At 57.8% G+C, this 18,764-nt stretch overlaps 1 protein-coding gene across 4 annotated transcripts in view; it reads right to left on the bottom strand.

Moving 5' to 3' along the window:
- Window positions 1-18,764, bottom strand: part of STARD8 (StAR related lipid transfer domain containing 8) — an 86,799-nt gene that overhangs the window by 40,815 nt on the left and 27,220 nt on the right. Inside the window, exon 1 of one of the 4 annotated variants that reach the window (XM_054213620.1) lies at window positions 9,810-10,018. The exons of the other annotated variants lie outside the window; for them this stretch is intronic. The gene's annotated coding sequence lies outside the window, so the exon portion shown is untranslated. Of the gene's footprint in view, window positions 1-9,809; window positions 10,019-18,764 lie in introns of those variants that run through there. 4 annotated transcript variants of the gene reach the window in all.

Genomic DNA, 18,764 nt, shown 5'->3' with positions numbered 1-18,764 from the left:
GCGCTGCCTGCGAGGCGAGCCCAGCCTTCTGCCTCTCACCCGGGGGCAGCGGGGCTCCGGCTGCCGGCTCCGAGGACCTTGCACAAGAATAAAGGTCTGATCAAACATCAGTGGGGAAAAAAAAGAGTTAACTCTGCGCTACAGACATCAAGAGCACAGTAAATTTTGACGATCTTGTATAGCACTGTGCTTGATAGATTTATTTTTCCTGGTTTGAACAGAAATCAAAGCCATCTTGGGGGAGGGAACAGAATTAGATAGAGGTGATCAACCACAAGCCTCAGAATCTGGGGTCCAGCGGCATTTAGTTTCATCATCTTAAAGGTAATGGAAGGGCTGGTCTTAAAGGGTGCAATGGGTTGACAGGTCAACTTTTCTTGGCATTGACCGCTTCTTGGGCAAAGACAGGCAGCTATTATCTGGTGTTAGCAGAGTGCTGAATTATGGTGATGAAGATACACCTGCCTGCTCCTTAAATTCCTAATGCTAACCTGAAAACAGCCTCGAGAGGAAGGACTTAACGGTGCCTTAGCAGGCCGCTGCTTAGCAGGGAGAGGCAACGAGAGGGAAGGCAAACACAAAGAGCTCCTTCGCTCCACGGCAGCAGCTCTCTGACCCGGCACAATGTGAATTCCCGCCAGAGCTACTGCCCGAGCGGCGAGGCTGACTCCAATCCCGACCCCAAATCACGCTCCCCCCGCTATGGGCAGGTTCCCTTCTCCGGAGCACGCAGCGATGGGTTTGGCAGAGGAAGGAATAAACAGCCCTCACTCTCCATCGCCCGGCGAGCGGAGGCGAGCAGCCAGCCCCTGCTGGGTACATCACCCTGTGGTTCAGCCACACCACAGTGGCCAGGGTGGCACGGCACGGCGCGGCGCGGCACCCATGAGGACAGCCCGCAGCAGATCACCCCCGTGCACGGTCACTCCATTTTGCAGAGGAACACCGTGCGCCCACCCTGCCCACTGGCCCACGGCTCCCAAACACGCCAAGGAGGCAACCCAGGCACAGGAACAAGGCGGGGAGGGATTGCAAAGGGCTTGGTAACGGGATTTTGCTCCTATTTTTAAACACAGAGGCTTTAATGTAAATCAGGGCTACCGACAGCTTCACACCCTCCTGTTTGCTCTGACCCGTCTGTGCAAAAGGGTGTTTCGGGTCCCTGACACCCCAGGGTCCCCGACCCACTCTGACGGCCGCCGGTCCCGCGGCCATGGCTCCTGCAGCTGCTCCCTCGAACAATTTAGGACAAGGAGCCAAAAGCTGAGGTCACTCTGCTGGGGCCGCCGGACCCCTCCCCAGCACCCACCTCCTCTCCCCACCCTCCCCAGTCCAAATATAAACTTGCTTACAGGAAATGCCTTAAAGAAAAGGCACCTCCCTGAGTCCCGAAGAATGCCCAGAAAATAAACTGTCTCTGGACATGAAGGAAATGGCTTTTTTTCTTTTTTTTTTTTTTTAAAATCGCACTGCAAAGGAGCTTTAACCCTTTCAGTCCCTGCTGCAAACTCAGCCACCCACATGCCTCAGACCCTCAGGGAGTCTCGAGGTGATGTGAGAGGAGCCTCCTGCCAGAGGTCCCTGTGTCCTTGCACCATCACCGGCTCTTGAGCAAAAATGGTCCAAAATCCATAATCCAAACTCAAACTCTCTTTGTGATAAGGAAAGCCCTGAACCCTGAAAACAGGCTCACAGCCTGGGACCCGCTCTTAATTTTGGGTAAACGGCTCCACTCCCCAAGCCGCCGGGCAGAGGAGCAACTCGCATGGTTGTTCGTGTTACTTGAGGTCCTACATCGCCCCGTGCAGCTGGGGAGGCTGGGGATGGGGGCTGCACCCACGCCTCCCCCTCCCCACCCCGACCCCTTCTCCAAGAGCCCTCCAGTGGGGTGCGTTAGTCCCACCTCGTCCCACCTACGATGCTCCTTAAGGAGGTGTGCTGTGCCGTCCCGCAGCCAGAAATGCGTTTCCTGAGCTTCCCGCAGCGGGCAGGGATGGAGTCCCCACGTGGAAACAAACCGCCGTTAGAAAGCGGCAATGACAAAGGTAAAGTGGCGTGACCCGGGCCAGCCCGCAACCCCCCCCCGGCAACGCCAGCCCCTAAACCCAGCAGCCGGACTGGGAGCAAAGCGACATATGGAGGCTTAAGAAGGACAAACGCTGGTTTCATACCGACATCCCTAACACCAAACACGAGAAAGAAAAACGAGAAGAAATCCAGGAAATCCAAGACACAGAGAGGCAGCTGTCTCGAAACAGTCGGTCAAGGAGGCTCCAAAGCAAGCAGCCCAGCACGGGGAGGGGAGAGCTCACCCCCCCCCGGTCCCTCCTGGGGACCCCAGGCAGCCGATGGAGCATCTGGCATCCCAGGAGAGCCCTCCGACCCACGCGGTGGCACGGGCACTGCTGTGGGCACAGGCACTGCCAGGGCTGCTGGAGAGGAACGGTAATGGGGCAGGACCGATAAATAAAACTTGGTGGCAGGATTCAGTAATGTCCCCCTGCATTCACAGGTCACAAACTATCTACAGAGAAGGCAGTTCTGTTCTCTCTCTTCTACAGAGGAGAAAGCTGAGGCGAAGTCTCTCCTGAAGCGGAGACAGGAGCAAAGCCAAGAGCACAAGAGCTCAGCTCCCTGCAGTCGCAAAAAATCACTTCCCTTGTCACCGGACCGCAACGCCTCCCGAAACGTGCCCCTTCAAAAATGTATACTCAGGGCTTTAAGTCTCAGATGCACAAAGCAGTTTGATACAATTCAGCTGCTGCTGCAAAATGCCTAAAATACTTGTTGCTTTTTATTTTTTTGGTGTTTTTTTTTTTGTTTTTTTGTTTCGGTTTTTTTTCTTTTAAGAGCAGCAGCACTGGAAAAGTCGTGCTGCAGAGGTGTGTGCGGGCCCTGGGCGTGGGAAAGGAAAGCAGCGGGGTCAGCCTCCCGTTTGGCTGGAAAGCAAGAGCCTGTCCGCAGCAAAAGCCAAGGGTTGAGCAGGAGATCACGCCTGCCTCCTGAGAAGAGAGACAATTTCTGCTCTGTCCGTGTTTTTTTGCCTTGTGTATCGAGGTATCCGGCATCAGCAGCCCTGATCCCTGCAGGAGAGCCTGGCAGTTGTCCTGGAGTGACAGGACACCAAACAAGTGTCTCCAACAAGTGCTTTGGAGAGCTCTGTAGTCAAAGGACACTTCTGCAAACAGCCAAGCAAGGTCCAAGTGAGCAGTCTTGTTCCTCTGGCTCTGCTGAGACAGGCTGTGCAAGGAAATCCCGTGACCAAGTAAGCATTTTGGTATCTAAAGCCTCTGGAGATGCCCACATGGAAGGCGTTAAGGAAGAGCAAATCATGCAGCAGACCCAGCAGATGTCCCATCCGGCTGACGGTGGCACTTTTGAGGGTGGCCATCCCCAGCAGCTGAAGTCCGCAGCGATGTGAAGCGCACAGAGGGATGTGCTGGGGGCACAGCCCCGGCCGGACAAGCCAGAGGAGCCCCGAGGGCTCCCACTGCTGCTGCACTGTGCCTGGCACACGTTTTACCGGGACAATAAAAGCACCTCTAAACCTGTCACCGCTGCCGGCAGCGCCACGGCAGCCGGGGTTTCACCCCCCTCAGCCTTCAGCGATGGGGAGGAGCGGTGTTGGCCAACAGCCCCAACTGCTGCCCACAGGGATTTGGGATGCTGCCCCTTCCCTACCCGCTTGGCCCCACGTCCCCGGCGTCCCAGCACCCGCGCTGGCAGAGCACACCCTGCACCAAGTGCACAGCAGCACTTGTAAATCATTTATTTGGACTTGAGCTTCATTTCTGCAGCCCTCTGGTCACGGTACCAGTCCTGTTACAGGATGGGCACTGCTCATCCGTCCTCCTGATGGGATGGGGCCCCAGGAAGACAAACAGCAGGCGCACTGGTACCTTCCTCTGCGATTCCCAGACAGCCGCTGCTGAGCTGGGCTGTAGGCGGAGAACATTTATGCGCCACAGACACTTATAAGGCCATATGACTGTCCGGCAAGAAACGCTCCCTACTCCAAATCAGCAACAAAAGACTAGGATCTGAAACATTTGTAATGGAAGACGAAAAGATCTGGAGATGGGCGCGAGGATGCTGAATGAAACAAGACGGAGGAGAGAAAACGCTGCTAAGGACACATGGGCTTTGCCACGGCCCATCAAGCACACGTTTAGTCTCCCATGAGCCAGAGAAGGCTCCCTGGGATGGAGGGGAATGGGAGGGGACCTGAGCAGGGCAATGGGACACCCCGGCACACAGCAGGTACTGATGATCTGTCTTCTCATATACACAATCTCAGGCATGCTTAGGTCCTTCAAACCTTTTTTGTTTTGTTTTGTTTAAAAGCCCATTATTTTTAACTGGGGGAGAACTACTGCTTCCTAAATTCTTGATACTCCTGAGACACCACCATAGCTCCCAGGGCTTCACCCCAGGAGAAATCACACAAAGTCCATGTCCAGCCCAGCCATTAAGGCCGGTGCGTGCCCATGCCTGGGAAGCTCCCACTGGTGGCTCGCACCAGGGACAGCCTCCCCGTGAGGTTTGCTCAGGAAGGGGAACAGTGGCCGTGGGGCAATGCTCTGCCTGGGAAAACGGAGCCAAAACGCCGGCCCTGACTGCCCAGCCGTCCCGCTCTTGCCCAATGACACTGATGAAGCGAGGTCAAGTGCGTTCTGAGTCACCGCTGAGCATCCCTGTCCCACAGCCTCGTGACACCTCTGCCTGCCACAGCCCGTGGCCACTTCCAGTTTTGCTGGGCACAGCAGAGGGAATGGACCCCCGGCCGCCCCACGCCAGCCCCTCCCCGAGCAAACCTCCACCTGCAGCCCCGGGAACCGCTCCACCTCCCCCCGCCGCAGCCTGACCTGCTGCCCCCAAGCCCAGCCTTTAGCCCACCGCTTGCAGCAAAGCCTCCTTCTCTCCAGCCCTTTTTTTTTTTAAGTCCTTTTTTTTCTTTAAAGGCTCTTTCTTGTCGTCTCTGCCTGCGTGTCATCCCCCAGCCCCAGGCTGAGCTGCCAGCCACCCCTGTGTCCCCGATGGCATGGCAAGGGGACAGAAGGGGGGCAAGTCCCCTGGTCCCTGAGCTTCACCCCTGCGCAGCCCGCAGTCGCAGGGGAGGCTCGCGGCTCAGGGACGGATCCCTCCACACCTGCAGATTCACTGCCCTGGCTCCACAAACGCCCGGTTCCCGGCTGGCAGCCTGCTGTGGGGCTGCCGGTTTGACCTCGTCGTCCCCCCCCCCCCCACCAAAACACACAGCAGCAGCAGCACCCGGCGAGGGGGTGCGGCGGAAACGTGTTTTTTGCCATTCCTAGAAGGAACGGGGGGAGAGCGTGACTCCTCTTGCGCCGTGCCAGACAAAAGGGCATTCAGAAACTGAACTTGTGCCCTTGACAGCAGTGAAAATATTCTTGTAAAACTCATGGCGGGAGGGGGCGTGTGGTGGAAAAGAGAATAGAAAACCCCATCGTGCACCTTCGCAAAGGTCGGAAGCTCCCTGTCCTGCTGCCACCCAGCACACGCTCCCGCGAGCGCAGCCGCCTTCCTTAAATAGTGGCATTAATCATTAGTGCCCCAACGAGCTTTGCACGCAGGGGCATCAAAGCCGGCTCCCACAGGGCGCAGGGAGCCCGTGACCGCCCCGGGAAGCGCAGGTTCTCTGCAGACCCTGTTGCCTGCACATGTTGCAGTCAGATGCTTTTTCGCTCCCAGATAAAGGGCAGGAAATCCCCCAGCACACCCGGGCTCCGGAGCGCTGGGCCCCTTGGGTTCAGCGGCGTGCCATCCCGGGAGGAGCCGACGAGTTCCTGCTCCCAATTAAGTAACGGGAGGCCCAAGCCTCGGCTGCAGGGTCCATGGAAATCCAGATGTCGGCACCGCGCTGCCCTCCTGGGCGTCATCCTGACCACCCCATCAGCCTGGGCATTCCCGTCACATCAGACAGACGGTGGGGCAAGGAAATGGCAGACGTTATATCCACCCCAATGACCGCCCCAAGGTCCCGCTGCCTTCCCTGCACCGAGCGCAGCAATGGCAGTCGTGGCAGCAGGCGTTTTCCTGCTGGCTTAGCTCCCAAACCCCGCACGACTGCCAGACCCGGCTGGAAGAGACTCTGCTAGGGACCAGCTGGCATCTCACATAGACGAGGTGTGACACCAAACTGCAGGCTAACCCTCCTGGCCAATAGATTTTGGTAGCCCAGAGCTCCCCCTGAGCAGCGGCAGCAATCCGTGCCACAGACCAGGACATCTCGGTGGGACCTGCGAGATGGACACTGGGGAAGCCACAGACGGGGATGGCTGGTTGGGCCACGGGACAGCGCAAGGGATTCAAGCTGGCAACGTGTCCTCATGCAGTGGGATATGAAGCGGCTGAGCCCCCCCAGGACCCCAAGCTGCTGCGCTTGGGAATGCCCGCTCCCAGTGCCAGCCGTTAACGTTTACTCCGCCTGTAACTGGCACTGGGTGACAAGTGCCCTTTTCTGATAAGGGATCCTTCCAGTAGCTCGACAAACAGCTCTGCCGCCGGGCGAGCGTGCCCACGTGGCACAGCGACCCTGTCGATTATTCACCCAGCGGCAGAGGGAAGAGCAGCGGGTTGGCAAGACACCCGCCCGCGGGCATCACAGCCGAGCAACCAGGGACGGGGGCTGAATGCCCCGAGACCCCTGGGACCCGCATCCCGGGGTTGGCATCCACTGTCACCCCCGGGGGAGGACCGGGCAGAGGAGGGACGAGCACGGAGCAGGGCAGCGCGAGGCCAGCACCGGTCTGCACCTCCGACGGTCCCTGGTGCAGAACCGTGCAAACAAACTGCCAAATTCACCAGAAAGCAAACTGAGACAACGAAAACCAGCAAGCCATCGCTTCCTGCGCCTAAAAATTAATTTGTAGGAAATGAAATGCAGGAAAAGATCTTGTCTCTTTAAATTTCTGTGCCCAGCCCCGGCAGCCTGGAAAAGTTAATATAATTATCCGGAGGTGACTTTCAGAAAGGCTCGCACAAGAAGGGTTATTGTGGCTCAATCATTAACCGGGCGGGAGACCCCCGGCCTTGCTGGAATGTGGCCACGCGTTGCTGCCGCTGCTGCCGGACCTCTCCGGAGCGTGCGGGAGCTTGGCACAAAGGGCGACCAACGGCTCCTCCGCACCAGCCCTGGCCACCGGCCCCGGGGAGGCCCTGGATGCTTTCCAGCACGGCCTTCCTTCCAGCGCTGAATCCAACTGAACACCTCCCTCGGGCTTCCCTGTGCAGCTGGAAGAGCACACGGATGAAGGAAAGTTGAGAAACGAGAAGACCCGAATTCCAGGCAGACGTCCCCACTGCCACACGTGCCTCAGCTCCCACCTTAGCTCGCCCCCGGCAGTGCTGACAGCACGGTTCGGGGTGTTGATGCTCCGGGTGGCTCCGCTCGCTGCCGCAGGACCGGCATGGGCACGGTGTGGGATGGGAGGCCTGGCATGAGCAACGGCATCCCAGCCTTTGCAGCCCGCATGCTGCCCCTGAAAGCCTTTCACACCCACAAAAACCAGCTCAGTTTTCATCCCCGGGCTCTGGCAACACGTTTCACCAAATCCAGTGGGCAGAGGGATGGAGCAACGTCTCCGTTATCAGGCTGGCGGAGATGGAAGAAGGTACCCATGATACGTGATGCGGCGCTGGGCCGGGGAGATGAGCCCTGGAGCAGGGCAGGGGTCCCGCAGGACCCTCCCCAGCTCCCCATCCCACCGGGAGGCCCTTCCTGCCTCCACAGCCCCGCTGCCGATACTCGGAATGTTAAACTCCCGCATATATCTGAATGCAAGAGCCCTTCCAAAAAGCATGCAAAGTGCAAATTCAAATCTGCAAACCCTTGTCTCGGGCTCTCAAAAGAATGACCCAGTGTAAGGAAGGAGACTAGGTTCTCCTCTCTACCGGGGGATGATTTACCCTGTTCTCCAGCAGAGTGAAGCCGGGGCAGCTGCTGCTGCCACCAGGCTCCGCTGGGACACGGAGGGGACAGGCAACCTGCCCTCAGCAGCACCCGCAGCGCCTGCAGGGCTCCGGGCTGGGCTCCGTCCGCGCTGGTCAGCTTGTTCCTTGGCTGCAAAGTCACGCAGCAACCTCTGCTACGCCCTCAGGGAAAGGGCAACCTTTCTTTCCCCTGCTGGCCTCCAATTGACTTTGAGAACCTGCAAATCTTTTTGAAATTAGTACAAAAACCAAGGGGAAGTACTGAAGTGCCCTGAGGCGCAACCATATTTTGTCCTCTTACGAAACTGAATTGCTGGCAGCCTGTCCCACATATAGGCTCAGGTTTGGACATCTGGGGCAATGCAGGCAAGGAATGCTTAGCAGAAGGACGACTGGATTTATGCAGTCGGGCGTTTATTAGAAAAGTATTTCTCAGAGGAAGCGCAAGTACGCGAGGTGAATGTGAGCACCTCCTCAGAAGCCAGGCTTGATACCTGCTCTGCACTGGGACGTGATGTCTTGTCACACAGGGAAATTACTGATGAGCTTTTGGCGTGAGGGTGGGAGCTGATTTTTTTCCCCTATGAGAATGGAGTGAGGCTGACAGGGTTTGAGCTGCCCGGCTCACTGCGAGGAGAGCAGCGAGGGGCTGCTGCGCCTGCTCCAGCAGCGCTGCTACCTCTCTTAACCGTGTTCCAGTTAAAATGTAAACAGAGAAAAAAAAAAAAAAAAAGCACATTCATTGATAAGAATTCAAATATGCACAAGGAAAAGAATACAGACTTCTGCCAATAACGTCACGATACGTGCTCTGACATCCTGGGACCGTACCAGGGTCTTTAAAAGAGGCAGCTCCTCTGCCCTCTGCACCAAGGAGCCGTTCCAAATACAAACCACAAAATCAAACACACAAAGAGCTGGTGTTTAAGTTAGCCGCCATCAAACAGCCCCTGAAAAAACAGCCGCTCACCTTGGCAGCACGCTCTGACAGATTACTGCTACTTCACGACGTGACAAACCACGCACGCACTGCAAACCCCATCTGTTTCTACCAAAGACAAAGGTCTCCAAAAGAGACGATGAGCTGGAAACACGTGCCCGTGGTGCCAAAAGCCAGAACGCCGAGTCCAGCCTCCCCCTGCTGTAACGCAAGGGCCGGATCCGAAGCCTTGTGACATCAACACGGTTTTTCCATGAACTCACTGGCTCTCTGGATCAGATGGCAAATCTGTGCTTTTCCAGCCACTGATTTAATCGTCAGTAATCCCAGCTAGAGGAGGACTGAAAGGAGCCCTGAGAAAATCTACGCAGTCCAAAACCTGCGGCCAGCCCATTCGCATCCCCCTGGGAGTTTAGCGATGGCTTTGCCGGCAGCGAACAGGTCGGACGCAGAAAGGAGCCAGGCAGCCTCACCCGCCGAACCGGGCAACTCCAATGGAAGGAGCCGGTGGCCTTTCGCCCCACGCGCTGCCGTGACTCAGCCCGGGAATGACGGGGATCCAGTAACAGCTTGAGTATGTCAGGAAACCTGTACCAGCTCCAAGCTTCTCCTCCTCCTCCTCCTCCTCCCCGGCTACAGCAGCAGCCGCCTCGTCCCGGCACCGTGTCTATCAGCACACACAGATAACCGGTGCCGAACAAGAGATAACCCACCTGACAGCATTTTCCTGCCACTGGAAGCAGCTCTATCCGTCAGCGTGGCCTGAGCAGCATCCTCCGGAGCCGCGCTTCACGTTATCTTCCGAAATCTGCCCTCTCTTCTCCCCTCATCCCTCCCCCCTCCACACACACACACACACACACACACACACACACACACACACACTGCCCCGCACAACCGCAGGTTTCTGATTTACCTTCAGGCTCTGCTGCGCCTCCGTCCGAACCGGGGGGGAACGGCCAGGTCCCGCCGAGCGGAGGAGGAAGAGGAGGAGGAGGAGGAGGAAGATGGTGTGTGTGGGGGGGGGGTGGTATGGAGGACCCCTGAGCCCCAGCGCCGCCGCGGGCAGCGGGCGGGCTCGGGCCGGTGCCAGCCGCGGCTCCGGCCGTTGTCGGTGTGATCGCGGCGGCAGGTGCGGGGTTGCGGCGGGGGCCCCGCCCGCCCCGCTCCGCTCCGCTCCGCCCCGCCCGCCGCCCCCGGGGCCCGCCCGCCGCCCGCCCCTCTCCCGCCCCACCGCCCCCGGCTCCCCCCGAGCGCCCCCGGCTGTCGCAGGGACCGGCGCCCCGGCAGGGACAGCCCGGCTCAGCAGCACCCGGCGGCGCCCCGGAGCCAAGGGGGACCGAAGCGCTGGTCCCCAGGGCTGTTGTCGCCGCAGGGACAAGCCAAACCGCGGAGCCACGTCGGCTGCAGCCAAGGGAAGGGGTTGTCACCACGCGTGTGGAACCCAGCACCGTCCCAGACCCTGTCTATGGCCCCCAGTGCACCTCCACGCTGCACCCGGCCCCCCCTCCGTCCAGCCATCTCCCCCCCTCCGCTTCCAGACCGGCAGCACCAACTGTCCCAGCCCCGGCTTCGCTGTGAACGCGCCGGATCATGAGCTCGGGGGCTCCAGGACAGGGACACCAAGCAGCTGCAATGTCCCCCACTGGGCTCAGCATGCATGAGGGTCTCTCGGGCTGTTTTCCCCCCCAAAGACAAGCCCCAGGATAGTTTTTTGGACAGATGCCTGGCTATCTCCATGCCCATCAAACCAAGCAAGTGGCAAAAGCAGGGGTGCCAGCCTCAGCAGGACACCGAGAGGAGCAGAGAGGCTGCTCCTATGGGACTTGTTTCCCCAAAATCCCCCTCACGCTGCAGGGGATTTTCTTGTTTGGTAGTTACTCCTCCGACAGCACAGGGTGAGGAAGACCCTCTCCATGTCCTGTCTCACAACCTGGATCCCAGACCCATGTCATGTCAGATGGAACCAGCCAGAGGCTGTTTACAAGAAGGTGAAGAAGAAAGTGGGAGACAGGGTCTGGGATAGAGGGGCTAAGAGGAAAAAACAGTGTTTAAAGTGGACTCGAAGGAGGAATTTTTTGGTGAGAAAAGGGAGGCAAAAAGGCTGGAGGTCAGGAAGCACCAGCCTGAGCATGGAAGGAGAAGCAGGGAGGAGGCAGAGTGTGAGACAGAAAACGGGACACTGGGCAACGGGCTTGACGGCGACCACACAGGGCACAGATGCAACACAAGACAGGCAACAATTTGGCGTGGGATGGCCAGAAAAGCAGGAGGGAGACCAGGTACATTGCAGGGAGGCCAAAAACCAGCTTTTCTCTTGAAATTATTGGTTAGATGGTTGCCCAAGCACCATAACATGTGAGGATCAAGGGAAAAAATGGAGGGGTTTTTTTCCATTGTTTTCACAGTCTGAGAGGCTTTTGATGCACATCGCCTTCCTTCCTTCCCCAGCCCCAAGCTCCTGACCCTCCTCCCACCAGTCTCCCGACTGCCTCTGCCTCTGCCCCCCCCCACTCCCGCTGCAGCCCCTCAACCAGCCGCCCGTGGCTACAGCCCTGGAGGAAGGGGCTCTCAGCAACAAGCCTCTCAATGCGGCCGTTGTTGACTGGAAAGTCTTCATACAGCTTTGTGCGAGGGAGCCTCTCGCCAGGCAGGGACCGGGGAGGGGGGGTGGGTAGCGGGGGGGGCCGAGGGCTTGCTGGAGAGCAAGCAGCTGGTGCCACCCCCGCGGTCAGGCATGGCGAAGGGAGCAGCTGTTGATCTGCACTGGTGGGGATCAGTGGAAGGCCAGTACAACAAAGGAGTGATGGAGGCAGCAAGCACCCCGCTGAAGAGCTGGAGGGGTCAGAGTGTGTGTGTGGGGGGGCAGTATCAGGAACCCAGATGAGACTTGACCCCCAGAAGTACCAACATCCACGAAGCGCTGCTCCCCAGGAGCTGGGGAGGGTGACAGAAAGGGATGGAGGGGGAGCAAAACCTCTGGAAACGGACGATGAGTGCAAAGCCACAGGGTGCTGACCACCGAGCCAGCGTCCCAGGGGACAGCCGGGATGGATATTTCTGGCCACGTAAGTGGGAAAGGGACAGAAAGGGAAAGACGTGGCACCGTTCCCAGAGTGAGGAGCATGGTAAGGGCAGAGCTCACAATGCTTTCTGCTGCCACGGGCTCGCCTGGGGCTTGGCTCCCACCCGGCACCGCAGTGGGACAGAGCCAGGCACCAGTGCCCGGGCGGCCCCAGCACCACGGTGACGGCCAGTGGAAAAATCACTCAGCTCAGAGAAGGATTTCAAGCATTTTCCACTCATTTCCTCATGCAAAGCGGGAACGGGGAGGGTGTGGGGGCAGAGAGGCAGGAAATCTCCCGGAGACGCTGAGCTATAAACAGGCGGCAAAGAGGGCAGGACCAAAGCGGCCGGTCCCCCGCAGACCCTGCTCACACCAGGAAAGCCGAGGCCACGCTGCCAGGGCGGATGCTGGGAGGAGCAGAAATCGCGCATACCGCATGCTCCCCCCGTGCCGCCCCATGAATGGGCCGCATTCACACCCGGCGATATTAATAGTTGCCAGCGTATTGCCGAGGAATGGCGGAGCACCGGCCGCCGGCTCGCCTTCGGGCTGCCCCGCCGCCTGCACAAGGCAGCCAGTGTACGCGTGTGCACACGCGCGTCCTCGCTCGGGGCACCCAGCAACAGGGGTTAACGCTGCCCGTGGAGGAGCTGCCGAGCAGAGGGATGAGGGATGAACAGCCTGGAGCACGCTGCCCACCCAGGAAGGGCAGGGAGGAACTGGAACCCCCCCCCCCCCGGGGGGCTGGAGGTGCCCTGCCCGGCCCCCTGATAACCACACAGCCAGGGGAGAGGGGCTGGTTTAGGTGGCCCAGAGGGCATCGCTGAGAAAGAATAGGAAAAAAATCCAACAAAGACCGTTTTGGGCTGACTGAATACTAGAAAAAAACGTCAGGAAGGTTGAACAGGCTGGGGAGCTGCCTCCTCCTCCTCCTAGCAGGGGAGGTAGGGGGCACCCGGCTGCTTGGGACACCCAGACCTAAACCCAGGAAAGCTCCGGTAATGGGTTAAAAGGAATAACCTTGGCCAGGTCCTTAGAGGGGACCGTAAATGGGACCTCAGAAGAGCTGCGCTCACCCCAACGCACCCAAACAGGGCTGAGCGAGCGGAGCCATCTCAGCCACAGGCACCCGGGGAAAGCGGGATTAAATCCTGATCCTACCTGTAAAGAGCAGCACGTGCAGACACGGCCCAGCCCGTGCCGCAGACCTGAGGTCAAGGCATTTTCGGGTAAATCTGTCCGTGCTGCCCGCTCTGCAGCCTGACTTCTGCCGCCCGTCGCTGCCTCCTCGCCTGCCAGCGCTCAAAACCCTTCCCTGCTCTGGACGAGGGCCAGAGGGAAAATTGGCCGGGCCACACGGCAGCTACGGACGAAGGCTCTTTTTGAGGGATACATCACGCTGAGGGACACACGCTGAACACCTCTGCCGGGGCTGGGGAGCTCAGACAGCACTGATGCTGAAAAAGACCGATTATTTGGGCTGGATGCGCAGTTCCCCAGATTAAACACTCCCCAGCACCCCAGGACAGAGCACCTCCAGATGTAAAGGGCACACGGACACCCGTGTCGTATCTCGTCGAGCCTGGGGGGGGCAAGGGGATGCTTCCACCCCCGAGGGGCTTCCCTAGGCTCCAGAAGGAAAGCCAGGCTCAGCTGATAGGAGCTTGAAGAGGCAAAGGCGTCCCCCCCTCTCTGTTCTGCTGCAGCCTCTGATCGGGTCCCATCAGACCTGCGACCCCTCTGAGGGATTAGCCCCCGGGTGGGGGGAAATGGGGAGATGGACAGGCGGGTCCGTCACTGGCAGTTTTCTGTAAAATTCACCAGCCATTTGCCATAAGGCACCCAAAGCCCCCGCACCGCCCCGGCCACCGGCAGCGCATCCCCTACGCGTGACCCCCCCCACACCACCACCCCCCCGCCCCAACCACGGCAGCGGAGTAGGAACGGGCGCCCTCTGCTGGCCACGGCACGCAACACCCCCCCCGGCCAAATGAAAACAGCCTGGAAAAGTCAGAGCAAAGCAAGCAAAACGACTTAAAGCAGGGAAAAAAAAATATCACATGGATCCATAGGAAAAGCATCTTTTCTCCAGCTGACCACCCACCGCGAAAGGAAAACCCACGCTCCCACAGCAAACACATCCTGAGCAGCCCCGAGATGGCCATTATCTGCTTCTCTTTTTCCAACAACCAACATAAACAGGAGGCAAAACCGAAAATGTTAACTTTTCTTTCAGGTGTATAAATAAAAACCGACCACAGAAAGGAACAAACCAGAAGTGGGTGTTCTGGGGTAAATCTATTCACAAGCACATGCTCGGGGGACTCTTCCTCTGCTGATGGAAGTGTTATTCCCGTTTCATGGTTTTCCACTGCCACGGATGAAGAGCAGGAGAAGCCCGTGACATTTTCATGTGAACCATCTTCATCCAGGTCTAACCCCGTGTCAGAGCTGGGCCCAGCCTGCTCTTGCCGCCCTCTCCCACCTTGGGCTGCCCGATTTATTTCTCCCTCCAGCCACCCAACGCGGAACGCTTGTTCGCTTTTCTCAATCCCCAGCTATAAAAGCAGCCACCCACACTGCTGCCACCGCAGCCCTTGGGACCTCCGGGTCCCCGGTAAAACCCCCACGAGGAGCCCCAAGCCCAGCAGAGCTTTCCCCCACACACTGCAAGCGGCAACACCCCCCCCGCCCAGGGGGTCCTGCTGGGGGGTCTCGCTGCAGCAGCGCAGGTGGGTTTGTGCCCTTACATGGATGTGTGCAGGGTACCGGGGTGTTATTCATAAAGGATACCCATAAACTCAATTTGGCATTGAGTATCCTGCTCAAGACCCTGGTGGATGAGAAGCTCAACATGAGCCAGCAACATGAGCTTGCAGCCCAGAGAGCCAACCGCATCCTGGGCTGCATCAAAAGAAGTATTGCCAGCAGGTGGAGGGAGGTGATTCCACCCCTCTACTCCGCTCTGGGGAGACCCCACCTGGAGTACTGCGTCCAGCTCTGGAGCCCTCACCACAAGAAGGACATGGACCTGTTGGAGCGGGGCCAGAGGAGGCCACGAAGGTGCTCAGAGGGCTGGAGCCCCTCTGCTGTGAGGACAGGCTGAGAGAGCTGGGGGCGTTCAGCCTGGAGAAGAGAAGGCTCCGGGGAGACCTTAGAGCCCCTGCCAGAACCTAAAGGGGTCCTGTAGGAAGGGCAGGGAGGGATTCTGGATCAGGGAGTGTAGTGATGGGATGAGGGCTAACGGCTTTAAACTGAAGGAAGGTAGATTCAGATTGGATATTAGGAAGAAATTCTTTGCTGTGAGGGTGGTGAGCCCCTGGCCCAGGTTGCCCAGAGAAGCTGTGGCTGCCCCATCCCTGGAGGGGTTCAAGGCCAGGTTGGACGGGGCTTGGAGCAACCTGGGCTGGTGGGAGGTGTCCCTGCCCAAGGCAGGGGGGTGGGACTGTATGATCTTTAAGGTCCCTTCCAACCCAAACCATTCCAGGATTCTATAACGGCAAGCGGGAGAGGAGCTGCCTGCTCCTCCTCTCGTGCCCACTTCAGGACGGCTCTGCAGCACAGATAACCCAGCAACCGCCTTCACCCCATCCACCCTGACCCCAGCCCACCCTCACTGCACCCCTCCTGCGAGGAGGTCAGGCTCAACAGCGGGAAGCCAAGGAGGAGGAAGGGGCCAAGAGCCAGCCCTGGCCTCTCCTAGGACGCCTCTGGCACCGCGGGGATGCTCCAGCACCGGTCTCGGCACAGGGTCAGCACCAGCGCCAAGGGAGCAAGCTGGCTCCAGCCAAGAGGATAAGGATGGCTTCAATATCCTTGTTTACGAGAGGAAAACTGGGGGAAAGAAGTTAACTGGCACACACAAAATGGCAGATGGAGCCGGTGCCGCCAGCTGCACGAGTCCAGCAGGCAGGATTTCACCAATACTGAATTCCCCAGCTTCCAAGGGAGGAGGGCGAGAGTGAGGAAAAGAGAAACTCAGAGATATACGCACAACAGCATCATTCATGGGAGCTGATTTTGTGCAACAAGGGTCCTGTGTCTGGCCCACAGCTCTAGGCAATTAAAACAGCAGCCACAGATCTCAAAGAAACAGCAGGAATTTAGCTGAGGAATCCGGATTATGTGGCCACTGCTGAACCAGAGCAAAAAGCCTCCAGCTCCTGGAAGGTAAACACGTTGGTGCGCAATGAGAAGCAGCGACCAGCTCAATTACCCCAATTGTTTCTGCCTCACCCACCCATGCCGGAGCCTCTTCACGTTTCATCGAGGGGGAATTACTGCTGCAGGTCCCCCCCCTCCATGCAAACGGTACCACCAAGGGGATGGTGAAGAACCAGGTCCCCCAGTCCACACATGGACTTTGCCCCAGCAGGCAGATAGAAGAGCAGCCTGGCAGAGGAGATGGCATTGTGTTTGCCATCAGGGGGTCACAAACGATGCTAACTACTGCAGGTCTGCTACAGGGGGGTGCAACGAACCGGAATGGTTTGTTGTCCCAGAGATAACGGTGGTGGTTTGCAAGTCTAAGCCTTGGGAAGCACGTACAGGGTTTATCAGCACAAGTGAAAAAAGATAAGGTGCTGATTAATCTCTTGGGGATCTTACTGGCTCAGCTTGCTCCTGGGAGCAACTACGGACCCTCTGGAGGGGATTTGCGGCTCTGCTCCCAGCTCTTGTGCAGATTGTCCCAAAAAACCTTCCGCCCCCCTGTCCCCTACCCCGTTGGGCTGACAGCCCCTGGCTACAACTCACCCCAGCACGCCAGCAACCGGGTGGGCAATGTCACCAGCATGGGGTCTGGCAGTGGGAACTCTGGAAAACTCCATTTTCCCCTCAGCTACAACAAACTAAGCTGACCTCCCCATCCCTGAGGAATAACTTGTGTCCACCCAGTGCATTTTGGGCCGTTCCCAAAGGGATCGTTTAACAGCAGGAGGAACGAGTCTCTGGGCAGGTACGAGATGTAGTTCTTCACTGAGCGTCACAGCTGACCGAGAAGCCGAGCCACGGTGGTTCCTCTTTCACACAACCCAAAATAAATCGCTTTCAGGATTGTTATCCACACACCATTACCACAGCTGTCTTTAACGGACACGTCAAACCAGTTTTAGGACCGGAGTTCCAAATGACGAAAAATTCCTTAAGCATTTTAACATTCTTAATACCGAGACTGATACAAGCATCGTTAAGACATTATCAAATACAAAATAATGCCTTTTTTTTGATGAAAAGCATGGGGTTCTTTTTTCCTGATGGTCTCTCAGGCAGGTGATCTACTCGGGACAGACATCACTTGGCTTTGGGACCCCCAGCTCCTCATCCAGCAGGAGATGGGCTCGAAATGATGCTCCCTGCCCTCCATCGCTCCCAGAATATTCATTTCACCCCAGCGTTTTCAGAAGCAAAGAGAGAGGCCAGGGGCTGCAGTAGCATGGGGACGTCCCTGCTCTGTCACACCCCGAACACACCGAAATACAGACCCTAGTACGGAGCTGGCGAACAGAGCGGGGTTAGTACCTGCAATATTAAAGCGACAAGGATGAAGGCTCTACCTGAGACAAGCACTCTTACGAGCCATTATAAACACATTGAACCTCACCACCGCTGCAGGTTTCAGCAGACGCGATCTGTCCCTCCTGCCGTACCAGAAACACCCTTATCAGCCTGCTCAGACGGAGCGGGCAGCAGAGACACCGGGCCAGAACATCACCAAATTCGCACTATTTTACATCAAGAGGAAAGCAAAACCCCCGGCCCCTCTTGGCCCACCTTCTCAGGCCCCACTCCGACTTTTGCATCCCACCTGCGCTGACTCTCGTGAAGCCCACCTTCCACCGGCAGCCCCATCTCAGTCCTTCCCATCACTATTTGCAGCAAACGCTGTTTCCTCAGGCACCCCCCGTAGCCCTGGACCAGGCTGGGCTGACCCCCCCCCACCCCAGCAGACAGCGAGGCTGGTCCCCCCCCTCCCCATCCCACGGGCTGAGATGCGGAGCAGTGAGGAAGAGGAGGAAGAGGAGCCGGGGGGGGGCTGTTTTCAGGTGTCAAGGTCGATGCGATGGTGACTCGCCCGTTCCACATTTCAGCTCCATCCACCTAAAACTGAGTCAGCAGCGGTCTGGTCCCACACAGCATCAGCGTACCCGGGAACGCTCTCGCTCCCTGCGTGCCCTCCCGAGGGCGGGTTGGGATTCCAAGCTCTGCGGACATTTCAGGCAAGATTGAGAGGCTCTTCATGAAGAAAAGAAGGAATTGACATGATCAGACTGGCCTGCAAACACCTCGCACATTATTTTTTTTTTCCCCCATCTGACCTCTCACGCTTTGAAAAGAAAACCACAGGAGTATTACAAAGCACCCACAAAGGCCGTGTTTGCTTGCACAGCCCGGAGCCTCCTCCGTTTACAGCAAAGTTGTCTCCAGAATTACAGATGGATCATTCCAGACATGGGAAAACGTTACCTTTCTTTGCATCTTTAATGCCGCTGACATGTCAAAGAAAAACCGTTGTACAGACAAACCTTTCTGTTAGTTTTCAATGTGTTTTCTCATTATAACTTCAGGGAAGTAACCACACTCGAAACTTTCGTCGCCATCCTTTTGGCCTCGGGCAAACTACCCAGAGGCTGCAGATATAAACGTACTTTCTTGCCCGCAATTTCTTTCCAGTCTGTCTCCATCACTTCTTGCTGCCGTGGGACAAACTTGGCGACATACTGGGCACAAGGCGGCCAAAGGGGGCCTTTTCCCAGCTCCTTTTCTGCACTTCCCAAGCGCCCCGCAGCCCAGCTGGCACGAGGA

Source organism: Rissa tridactyla, chromosome 9 (genome assembly GCF_028500815.1).
Source record: "Rissa tridactyla isolate bRisTri1 chromosome 9, bRisTri1.patW.cur.20221130, whole genome shotgun sequence".
NCBI classification, from domain to species: Eukaryota; Metazoa; Chordata; class Aves; order Charadriiformes; family Laridae; genus Rissa; species Rissa tridactyla.
This window is presented reverse-complemented; position numbering and strand designations above follow the sequence as displayed.